General features: G+C 41.4%; 1 protein-coding gene and 1 pseudogene across 1 annotated transcript in view; one reads left to right on the top strand and one right to left on the bottom strand.

The window, feature by feature from the left end:
• The window catches only part of Prkg1 (protein kinase cGMP-dependent 1), a 1,138,884-nt gene that overhangs the window by 336,986 nt on the left and 789,218 nt on the right, over positions 1 to 12,680 (bottom strand).
• LOC128094492 (V-type proton ATPase subunit E 1-like) lies at positions 6,397 to 7,015 on the top strand (annotated as a pseudogene).

Below are 12,680 nucleotides of genomic sequence, written 5' to 3'. Positions count from 1 at the left end.
CTTTGTCAGTGTTTCCTGAATTTGTCATACCATGATAGTTATCCAGAAATTGGGGGGATAGGGCAGAGGTGCCATGTAATTTGCAGCCCAAGCTCAGACTCAGACCTTTCATCAAGAGGGAATGGAGTCAAAGTCAGGGTTGACTGTAGGAGCCTTTTTCCAGGCCATGGGCAGACAGGAGAAAGGAAGATGGTTCAAGAACCCAAGGCACACCATTCCCTTGAGCTGAGGAGACCTTGCTGATCTGAGACGTACTTGGTTCCTACACCAGGAGACACTGATAGTAACGCTTGCCCAAGTTTCCTTACATCAGCAGCTCTTAACATTTCTTTGTGAAGTCCACAGGCTGAGTGCTCCAGACTTTGGGGGTCATGAGATCACTGCTGTAATGACTCATATATGCTGATATGGAGTAAAAGTAGTCACAGACAAGAATTATAGAAACCAGTGTGGCTGGAATCTAGCAAAACTGATACTTGAGTTTCATTTCACTGTCATATGTGATGAAATGTTATTCGTCTGATTGCATTTCCAACCTTTTAAAATTATAAAAATCATTCATAGCTCTTGGGAAATTAAAAAAAAAGTGGTAAACAACTTACTGACCCCATCCTTAAGTGTAAATGCCAACTATCAGAGGGTATCCCATTAATAAAAAGGGAGAGACAAAAATCAAGTCTCCATCTATCTCCCTTCTTTCTTTCCTTCTTTCCTTCCTTCCTTCCTTCCTTCTTTTCTTCTTTCCTTCCTTCTTTTTCTTTCTCTAATCTTCCTTTTTTTCTTCCCTTCTTTTGATTTGTTTTGTGGTTTGAGACAGGGATTTACACTGTAACTCAGGCTAGCTTTGAACTTGGGGCAGTACTCTTTCCTAACCTCTCAAGTGCATGAGACACTGTGGTAGTTTTAATAGGAATGGCCCCCAAAGGCTCATAGATTTGAATGCTTGGTCACCAGGGAGTGGTACTATTAGGAGGTGTGGCTTTACTGCAGTAGGTGTGGCCTTGTTGAAGGAAGTGTGTCACTGGGAGTGGGCTTTGGGGTTTCAAGTGCTCATGCCAGGCTCAGTGTCTCTTTCTCTCTTCCTGTTGGCTGCTGATCCAGATGTAGAATTTTCTGCTACCTCTCCAGCATCATGTCTGCCTGCATGCTGCCATGCTTCTCGCCATGATGATAATGGACTAAACCTCTGAAATGTAAGCCAGCCCCAATTAAATGTTTTCCTTTATAAGAGTTGCTGTGGCCATGGTGTTTCTTCACAGCAACAGGACACTGACTAATACAGACACCATGCTAGGCTTCACTTTCCTTTTCAGTGGTAGTAGCAGAAGTAGGGACATGAGAACAACACTACAGATATGGGCAGTGCGTTTCTCCTGGGTGTGTCGACCTCACTTGCAATGGGTCCTGTTGCATAACCAACTTGTAGTTGGTGTGTGTGTGTGTGTTGGGGGCAGGTCACTGCCTCAAACCCATCTTCTGACCTGCAATGTTACAGTTACGGTCTAACATACAGCCTTCCAGGCTGTTCTCCCAGAGGTTCCAATCATTCCGAGAGAGATGGTATTTGAGGATCACTATCGCAAGCAACCTCCCCTACTAACTTACATGATCTAGACTAAGAAGAGTCATACTGGAACCAACGTCTAGGTCTAGAATAAATTCAATGTTCATGATATAGTTAAGGTCCAACCTTCTCTGTGCAGCAAGCCTGATCTTTCCAATTTTATAAATATGAAATTACTCAAACAGAACCACATACCAAAGTTAGCATTAGAAGGTGAAGAGGGTATCTCAGTGGAAAAAGTGTTTTCTATACAAGCCTTTTGACCCAAGTTCAATGTCCAAAACCCACGGTAAGGTGGAAGGATACTTAGCTCTACCCTAGCTACCCTCCTCCCCCAACACACACAATAATAATAAATAAAATACTTTTTTTAAGTAAGTGAGTCATTGTTGTTGACCATGAAGTCCTGGTAGCAAGAAAAACAGTGAAAAGTAATGCCAAGCAAAGAGTATTCAGGGGAATTAGGCCATAAAAAATCACTCTATGGTGAGCTGATGGGACCACCAGCGGGCAGATTAGAAGAAATGCTCTCCTATTGCTTTTCAAATGCTGTGACAATCATGAACTCTGAAAAACTCAGCAGCACACAAAGCAAGCAAGCCCACAGTAATCAGGATGGTGAGGCTCTGTCTGAGCAAAGAGGTTGGGCAGACCAAACATCTGTGACAACTTTGCTCTAAACTGTAGTGACAGCTATGAACCAAAGGGCAGTCTTGCTTGGAATAAACTGTTTCATGGCATCTCCTGGCACAAATAGCAATGCTCATCAGAAAGTAGCATCCTGAATACAAAAGACAGAGCTGGTTGTATCAGTTCTGAATGGGGTCAAATATCTAAAGAGGCTATTATCTGATTCATCATCTTTTCTATTCCCAAACTTACACTACCTTGATCCCAATTTCTACCAATGTCTTTCATGTTCCTCGCTCTTCCTTCCTACTAAAGGTGACTGGTCCTCTTTACAGCTCAAACGTGTTCTCATATAACAGCCATCTGTAACTCAAAATGCAGACATCTGATCATAGTAAATCCTTCCTATTATCCTGGAATTTCATTTAGAAATACTTTGCAACACACTCAGAGAACTGTATTAATATTATGATACCTGTATTGTATTAAATTATTATGATTAGAGACCATTTTTTCAATGAAATAGTAAGAATGAAAAACATAATTTCATCTTTGTGCCATGTACTGTTCGGAAGTCATTCATACGGTCACTACATTTATAATTAAAAAAGGTTAGGAGTTGTTGCACCTATCATTTTAATAAGAGAAGGAAAGTTGCTGAGAAAAACAGCAACTCGAGAATGAGTAACATTCCTTGAGTTCCAGCAGAACAATATGGTCACAGAGAACCCAGTGGCCTTGAACATAAGAGAAAGTCATATAGTAGGCCAAGTTTCACTGTGATGAGTTTTATTATAAGAACTCTACTACATTCTCATCATGATGCTAAAGCAAATCCTTATGTTTTCCTCCCAGGAAGAAAATCTTCCTTTGTCCAAGATATCCATAGCTTTTCTGTTCTCCTTAAGGATATCATTTTAGCAAAGCCTAACTTAGGAGTAGGAGTTCTATCAAAGCTTAACTAACCAAGGAGGAAGAGTGTGCCCAATCCCACAATCCTTGACATTGAAAAAGGGAAGTATCCAACACCAGCTCACTAAAAACTGAGACCCAACCATCTGAATACAGAGCACTTAACACTGTCAACAACACTCCTGTACAGCAGAGAACCCCATTACACTGGAGGTAAGAGACAGCAAGACTCAGTACCTGTGTTTAATTCTTTTGTTTTATTATTGTTTCAGAATTTCACATGCATGCCTGTAATGTGTTTTGATCAAATCTGTACTTCAATTCCTCCTCTCCAGTTCCTCCCTCTGGTGGTTTGCATGAGAATGGCCCCCACAGACCCTCATCATTGAATTCTTGGTCCCTAGTTAGCAGAACTGTTTTGGGAAGGATTAGGAGATGTGACATTGTTGGAGGGGGTGCATCACTGGGGGGTGAGTTTTCAGATTTCAAAAGCTCATGCCTGGCCCAGTCAGTTCTCTCTCTGTCTCTCTCTCTTTCTCCCTCTGTCCCTCTCTACTCCCCTCCCCCTCTCTCTCCATCTCCCTCTCCTTCTCTCTCTGCCTCTCTTTCCCCCCTCCACTGCTTCCAACTTTTAGGTAAGATCTAAGCTCCCACCTGCTGCTCCAGTGTCATGGCTCCTGCTGTCTTGCTTCCCACCATGATGATCATGGACTCACCCTTGGAAACTGTGAGCAAGACCTCAATGAAATGCCTCCTCTGATAAGCTGCCTTGGTCATGGCTTCTCATCGTGGCAGTAGAAGAGTAAATAGGACATGTCCTTCTCCTTCCACCATGTTCCCCTTCCAACATCAAGGACCTCATTTTTTTTTAATTTATTTTAATTTATTTTGCAATACAATTCAGTTCTACATATCAGCCACGGATTCCCTTGTTCTCCCCCCTCCCGTCCCCCTCACCTTCCCCCCAACCCCCCCCCCCATTCCCATCTCCTCCAGGGCAAAGCCTTCCCCACAGACTGAGGTCAACCTGGTAGACTCAGTCCAGGTAGGTCTAGTCCCCTCCTCCCAGGCCGAGCCAAACAATCCTGCATAGGCCCCAGGTTTCAAACAGCCAACTCATGCAATGAGCACAAGATCTGGTCCCACTGCCTGGATGCCTCCCAAACAGATCAAGCCAATCAACTGTCTCACCCATTCGGAGGGCCTGATCCAGTGGGGACCCCTCAGCCATTGGTTCATAGTTCATGTGTTTCCATTCATTTGGCTATTTGTCCCTGTGCTTTATCCAACCTTGGTCTCAACAATTCTCGCTCATATAAACCCTCCTCATTCTCGCTAATTGGACTCCCAGAGATCCACCCAGGGCCTAGTCATGGATCTCTGCATCCAGATCCCTCAGTAGTTGGATGAGGTTTCTAGCACAACAATTAGGGTGTTTGGCCATCCCATCACCAGAGTAGGTCAGTTTGGGCTGTCTCTCGACCATTGCCAGCAGTCTGTTGTGTGGGTATCTTTGTGGATTTCTGTGGGCCTCTCTAGCACTTTGCTTTTTCCTATTCTCATGTGGTCTTCATTTACCATGGTCTCCTATTCCTTGTTCTCCCTCTCTGTTGTTGATCCAGCTGGGATCTCCCGCTCCCCCAAGCTCTCTTTCCCTCAACCCTCGCCTTTCATTACCCCCACTCATGACCAGGCTGTTCATGTAGATCTCATTCCATTTCTCTGTCATTGGGCGATCCCTGTGTCTTTCTTGGGGTCCTGTTTTCCAGGTAGCCTCCCTGGTGATGTGAGTAGCAGACAAGTCATCCTTGTTTCATGTCTAGTATCCTGCTATGAGTGAGTACATACCATGTTTGTCTTTCTGAGTCTGGGTTACCTCACTCAGGATGACTAACAGAGAATTCTCAACAGAGGAAACTCAAATGGCCGAAAGACATTTAAGGAATTGCTCAACATCCCTAATCATCAGGGAAATGCAAATCAAAACAACTCTGAGATACCACCTTACGCCTGTCAGAATGGCTAAGATCAAAAACACTGAAGACACCTTATGCTGGAGAGGATGTGGAGCTAGGGGAACTCTCCTCCACTGCTGGTGGGAATGCAAGCTTGTACAACCACTTTGGAAATCAATATGGCGCTTTCTTAGAAAATTGGGAATCCATCTCCCCCAAGATCCAGCTATACCACTCTTGGGCATATACCCAAGAAATGCTCAACCACACCATAAGAGCACTTGTTCAGCTATATTCATATCAGCATTGTTTGTAATAGCCAGAACATGGAAACAACCCAGATGCCCTTCAACTGAAGAATGGATAAACAAAATGTGGTACATATACACAATGGAATACTACTCAGCAGAGAAAAACAATGGCATCATGAGGTTTGCAGACAAATGGAAGGACCTCATTTTTAAAGCCACTGAGTCCACTTAGTGCTACCTATCTCAACACAAAATAATAGAGAACAATGCTACAATTCAGTAATCGAGTATTTGCCTAGCATGTGCAATGAAGGCCCTGGTTCAATCCTCATTACAAAGAAAAAAAATCCTTAAGGAAAAGGAGGCACGCTAACATCCATCCCAAGAAAATAGAAGTAGCTATATCAATTCTGTTTTGAGCAGACTTTAGAGCAAGGCTCACCATCATAAATACAGAAGGGAATTATATAGTCATAGAAGGATTACAGAAGACAGAGAGTCCTTAATGAATATATGTCTAATGATACAGTATCAAAATACATGAGGCAAACTAATGGAAACAGCTACCAGGAGACATAGAATAATACATTATTCAGGTTGGACATTTCAATATTCTGCAGTTGGTAAGAGATCCAGCAGGCAGAATTTCAGTAAGGGAATAGTTGAACTGAACACACCACCATTTAATTAGATCCAGTTCACATTTGTGTAATAAGCCATTCACCAACAGAGTAATACATTCTCCACAAGCCTATGTGAAGCATCCCTCAGTGTAGACCACATTCTGTCATTTAAAAAAAAATCCACTTAACCAAATTGAAAGGAATAGGAATCACACATAGTATGTGCTCAGGGCAGCAATGAGTTAGATTAGAAATCAATAACAGAAATGTAGCTAAAACCCCACATTGCTTGATAACATTTTGCTAAAAGAAGTCTCAAGAGAAGTGAACTGTTTGGAACAAATGAAACTAAGAACAAAACCTATCAAATTCTAAGATGCACCTTCTCTTTCTGATTTACTCTGCTGCCATTCATGCCTAGACTAGAAGTCCTAGTGTCGCTTTTAATGGGATGCTCAGTGATGCTAAAGCAAACTAAGCATGGGATGGTTTTCCTTGAACAAGAAGCCAATGAGAAGGCAGAAAGAACAAATGCAAAAGCAAAAGGCGAGCCCAACACTGAGAACCCAAAGACGGAGGATTATGGGACACTTTGAGAAGAAAGAATAGCAGAGAGTGTCACGAGGAAGCTCAGATGTCCAATCTGATGAATCACACAAGACTCAAGCCCTCAGAGCAAGAGATGATCTTATCTCTGATCTGCTAAATGAAGCAGAGACTCCACAAGGTAGTAGAAGATACAACCAGACACCGCATGCTGTTGAATGGGCTGGTCCTCCAGGGTTTGCACAAGCTATAGGAGCCTTGAATGTTTGTGTATTGCAGAAAAATAAATTACCTTCTGGTGAAGACTGCAGTACAGAAATCAGATTGTCTGTTAAAAATGACAGCCCCAAAATGCTCATGTCCAAACTGGTCAGGTACCATTCCTGCCCGTGGAAACACCTGGAGGAGTTGAAATCTACAAGGGAGATTGAAAGATAAAGGTTCCCAATACCCTGGACCAGACAGCTCAGCAGATGATGCTGGATATGGGGAGCCTGGATTGGTACAAATGCTGATAGGAAGTTTCTGCTCTGAGCCTTTGAGAGATAGAGTTCATCCACTGCTATGCATCTGAAAAAGTGAAGTGTGGCTTCCTTGTCCTGTTCTAATACTGTTCTGGGGTAAACTGTGGATACCTTCTGTAGCTAATGCCCTTGGCCTAACATTAACAGTAGGAGAAGGGCTATTGGGGGTGGTCAAGATCGGCCCCAGCTCATCTTTACCTCTAGACTAGTTCTGTGGCAGGAAGATGACAGGTCAGTTGTGTTGCATGGCCTTCACTGAACACCTGTTCTTTCCCTTGTCCTAGTGTCTAAAGTGTGATATGCACACTTTCCCTGCCCTTTGAGTATAAAGTGCATGTGAAGCTTACGATAAAGCAACACTAGTTTCATAGTTACTATTTGGTTTGAATAGTTGTCTTTATCAGCAAATATAATTTAAATATAAACCATGCATATATTTATTTATTCATTAAAACAAACTGTTTATGTTGGAAAAAATTTAGGATGCAGAAAAGGCAGAAAGAAAAAAAGAAAGATCTAAAAGTAGGAATTAGAAAAAGGTTAGATTACAGCCAACATAACCTTGAGAAAAGAAATGACCAAGTAGGGTATATCCCAGGTATGTAAGTCCTGTTTAACATTCTAGAGCCAATTATCATAACCCACCATACCAAAAAGCACAAGAAGAAAAATCACAAGATTATATCAGTAGCTGGAGACAAGATATCTACTTATGATTAAAAAAACCTTTCAGTGACTTACGAAATTTCCTCAACTTGACTTCAAAAATAAGAAAAGAAAAATAAAATAAAAATGAGAGGAAAAGAAGAAAATGAAACTTAAAGTTAACATCTGCCTAATAGTGAGAAACTAGAACTTTCCCCTCAGATAGACTACAGAACAAAGGCATTCTTTTCACACCATTCCACTGACACTGACCATTGTACTTCTATGGTGATATTTTATTTGTACTAAAATGTGATTTGTATGTTAATAAATAAAGTTGCCTGGGGATGGATAAGGAAGATATCAAACTATCTATTCACAGATTACATGATTGCCTATGTAAAACACTCCAAGTGATTACAATATGTCTGCAAAAAAATAATGTAAACATAAAAATATTTTTTTAAATTCTAAGATACATCAACGAACAAGTGGAATATGAAGTGAGAAAATGTTTACTTCAGTAACATTACTAAGAGAGAGGAAAGGATGGAAGGATAGAGTGAAGTGGGGTTTTATACTACACTGAAGGTGGACACACAATGTATTTGGCAGAAACCCACAGAGCTAAATAATACACAGAAAGAGCTCTAATGTAAATAATGGACTTCGGTCAATGCTTCAACATTGTCCCATCAATTATAGTAAAGGCACCTCACCAATGCAGTATGTTAGCAGGGAAATTATCTATAGAGAGCAGGAATATTGAAATCCCCTACACTCTGTTCAATTTTTCTATTCAACTAAAATTACACTTTAGTTAAAAAAAATGAAGTCTCTTAACAGAGAAAAATTTTGGCTTAAAAAAGTTAAAAACAGTTCTGTGAAGTAGGTACTATTGTTATCACTGCATTCCAGAAGAGACAGGTGCAGCTGAATGTTGAGGAATATAATTTTAACTAGGCAAAGACGTGTTACATTTGTTTATGCTGCAGAATATTAATTTAACTGTGTAAACATGTGTTACTTTTGTTTTTGCTGCATTTGCTTAACAATGTAAGAATGTGTGTTTAATTATGTAAGATGTGTTGCATCTGTTTCATCTTGCCTGCCTAAGGCACCTAATTGGTCTAGTAAAAAGCTGAATGGCCAATAGCTAGGAGAGGGATAGGTGGAGCTGGCATGCTGAGAGAATAATAAGAGGAGAAATCTAGGCTCAAGAGTAATGAAAGACAAACGAGAGAAGGAAGAGGCAAGAACAAGAAGCCATACAGATGCCAGACAGACAGACACAGAGAAGCAGTAAAGTAAAATATACAGAAGTAAGAAAGGTAATAAGCCCCAAGGCAAAAGGTAGATTGTAGTAGGGAGTTGTTCCAGCTTTGATCTGGAAGTACTGCCCCAGTGAGGCTTCAGGTAACTGCCATGCACGCCTACCTATGACCTGCCCCTGGGGTGCAGCCAAGACAGGAGCCCTTAAGACCAGATATCAGGATGTGCCAGGTCTCTTGGTTCCTTGTAATCCTGGATGCTGGATGGTAGACCACACTGCTGGACTGCATTGTACCTCTCCCGGATCCTGTAACTAACCCCTCTACTGGCTGTAAGTTACGCCCAAATAAACCTCCTTTTTAACTATGTGGGGTTGCCTTAATAAATCCCCCAATAGTAGAAAAAGAGAAACAGGTTAATTTAAGTTAAAAGAGCTAGGCAGAAATGTGCCTGTGCTAGGCCAAACATTCAAAACTAATAAGTCTCTGCGTCATAATTTGGGAACTGGTTGGTGGCCCCAAAGAAAAAAAAACCTAGTACAACTGAGAGAAGGTGAATAACTTATTTAAGACCGTATGACTGATGAATGGGAGAACCATGGTAATTGAGTGCAGCCAAAACTCAGATCCCGGTGTCTTCACTGTACAGAGAGGTATACATGGATTATAATAATATGCATTTATACACAAATCCATATATTCTGGATCAGTCTCTTGATTCTGTGGATAAGGAACTAAGTAAAACGGAAAAGAACATTAGAAAAGTCTTCATGATTTTTGTTGGCAATTCTGCCCTACACAAAAGAGGATGGCTACCAAATGCCCCCACTCTCTTAAATGATTAGTAGCCCACAGCTCACTGTCCAGATATTTTACATTGGAAAGCAGTTTCCTTCACAAGGTATTTGTGTTCTTTTATACATCATTCCAAATGTTTAGCATTTGTTATATTTCCCTGGGATCCAGGGAAGAAAAAGTTGAGGGCAGAAAAATGAGACCTACTACTTCCTGGTGACCTTCCAGTACTGGTTCCCCATATTCTCTCTGTTTGCCTCTTGCTTTGGGGGACCATGGAGTTGCTCCACCAGTAGCCTATGTGATACACCATGTAATGTGTATCAGATGAATGCTCGGGTTTTATAATGCATGTTCCCTTCTCCTCTTGTACATTCTAATGGGAAGGAGCCCTCGGAATGGGAAACAGAACTTTTGTTTCATTCCCTGGCTCACTCACGGAGCACACATTGGTTGAAAACCTATTTGTTCAACAGTTTGCAATGAACCGATGTCAGGTATAATTTTGCACACATCCTCCCTCTTCTGGAAACTGGATACATGGTGAGAGATAGCCTGTCCTTCAGGTGCTTGCAGAAAACCAGGGGGCAGACAACTTCAAAACAATGCAGGAGAAAGAATATGGCATTATAGCATAAACTGCATAAACAAATATGGGAGCAAAAGAATCCAAAAGAGTTTGTCATGGTAAGCTTCTATAAATGAGAACTAAAATATTCAATATGCTTTTTAGAAATGTCTTTGGAGGAGGGAAGAGGAGCCATAGAGAGCCTTCTCCCCACCTGCAATCACTAATGATTGTACTACTTACTGATTTACCTAACATCATAGAGAGTAGAGAGAACCAGCCAGGCAGTGCTGCACAGTCTATTTACAAGACAAGCCAGGTTACATCTAGTAAAGCAATAATCCGAAGGGGAAGCAATAAAAAAGAATAGTAGCATTCACTTCCCAGAGAGCTAAGAGATGCTCATTTATATAATCTTGTAGTAATCTGGGGAACAGAAGCCTCACAAAGCAGCTTCTGTCTGTCACGCTGTCTGTCCCTAAGGCCTTGACTGGTCAGTTTGCTCCTCATTAACACTGACTGACATCTGATGAACATTCACTCTTCTGCCTGCCCTGGCTGCAAGTATCTGTAGGAGCAGTCTGTGGCCTCTGGCCTATGCCCCTGCAAGGCTTCTCCACAGGGAGGTGGTAGGCTGCCCTGAGCAGAGACTCAGAAACGCACTGAGTAGCAAGAGGTCCCTGAGGCTTGGGACTGGAAGCCTGGGTCATCCCTTCTCCAGCTGCTTGGTAACACTGTTTAGGACAGACAGGCTCTGTGTTCTGAGGCTAAAACTCAAAGCCCAACTGGTTTTCTTACCTTTATCCTCTTGTCTGCCAGCACAAGAAAGCCCCTAGTCATTGATTTAGGGACAGCCCCTGCCCACACACCCTGGAGCTAGGCTTTTTTTGGCAGGTACATGAGGCCTCCAATTAAAAAAAAAATTAAGAAGATAAAAATCCTAGGTCGCTTTCTTTTTAATCATGGCAGTTTATCTGGTGTTCATCTCTGGTCCCTTGAAGCTGTTCAGAGTTGATGGTGGTCTGTGTATGTAGGGGCTGACTATCTAACGACCTCTGTGAGTGGATCTCACAACAGGCTGAATTCAGCCAGCGAAGCCCTCAATTTCCATTTTCACACAAATCCACAATTTGCAAGCCACACAAATGACAACAAATCACCAGCTCTGAGTGGGCTAGTATACTCATCTCTGGAAACGGTTCCGAGGACTTTCTACAGTGATTTCTAGGAAGCTGATGTACTGCAGATTGGCTTCTAACTTGCAGGGTGCACACACTTTTTAATGAGTCACAAGTGGCCTGGGGCAAAGTGGGCATATTCTGGTGATAAAATGGCACAAACTGACATGTGTCAAAACTTGTGGAAGGCTTAAAATGGATCCCTCTGATAACAAGTGTAAAATTTTGACTGAGGGAAACAAGTTATTTCAAGAAAAAAAAATTCAGTAAGGATGTTCAGAAGTATCCCCCTTTTTTTGTTTTTGTTTTTTCGTTTATCACACAAGTTTGCAAGATGTAGGGCGAAATAGTCCTCAGAAGCCATTGCTTCAAGTGTCAGATTATTACTGTCGCTCCCATTTCTGCAGCTGTGCCGTTTTAGCTTCAGTCCCCAACGTGTAAATTGAAAATAGAATAAGAGCATTTACCTGGGGTAGAATTGAACAGGTGCTCTTCACCTGGTGCAAGTGAATGCCAATGTGTGGAAATTATTCATGTTTCTTTTTGTTTGGGTTTTTTTTTAATCAACTGCTTATAGTATCCAGTAAAAAATAATAGAAATCTAGATCTTGCTTTAAAATATTTTTTAAACTGAGGGGCAAAGCTCCTTAAGAGCAGAGATCTATCAAAAGGAACAGGGAAGTGTTTGTCCCTTCTATATAATGATATTTAAAACCTAGACTTAGAACCAGGAAGACCTTTGTTCAGACTAGAATCACACAAAATGTCAGACAGGTGCTGAAATATCACAATTGTTTAAGCATCAAGTCAATGTACAAGTATCTACAACATCCCAACAAAAATCTCTTCTCCCTGGCATTTCTCCAGAACATGTGACTTCTGTTAATACTTGAACATTCTGAACGACACTTAGCCATCCCAGTGGCACTGTAGCTACTAACACAAATGTGACACCACCCCCAGTACATCCCCAAGTAAGACCAAGTCTTTCTTTGACTGATGTTATCACAATTGGAATAAAATTCTATCCTTTAAATGGTTTAATTTATATGAACTCCAATCATAAAGTTTACCCTATTTAAGGTGTACAGTTCAGTGGCTTTTAGTCTATCCAAATGTTGTACAGACATCACTATAATCTGAAACCCAGTCCCTTATCATACCAATGAGTTGCATATTTCTCCCATTCTATATTTATTTCTTTATATAAGAAATGGT

This window comes from Peromyscus californicus, unplaced genomic scaffold, assembly GCF_007827085.1.
Source record: "Peromyscus californicus insignis strain IS unplaced genomic scaffold, ASM782708v3 Scaffold_4__1_contigs__length_199733344, whole genome shotgun sequence".
NCBI classification, from domain to species: Eukaryota; Metazoa; Chordata; class Mammalia; order Rodentia; family Cricetidae; genus Peromyscus; species Peromyscus californicus.
This window is presented reverse-complemented; position numbering and strand designations above follow the sequence as displayed.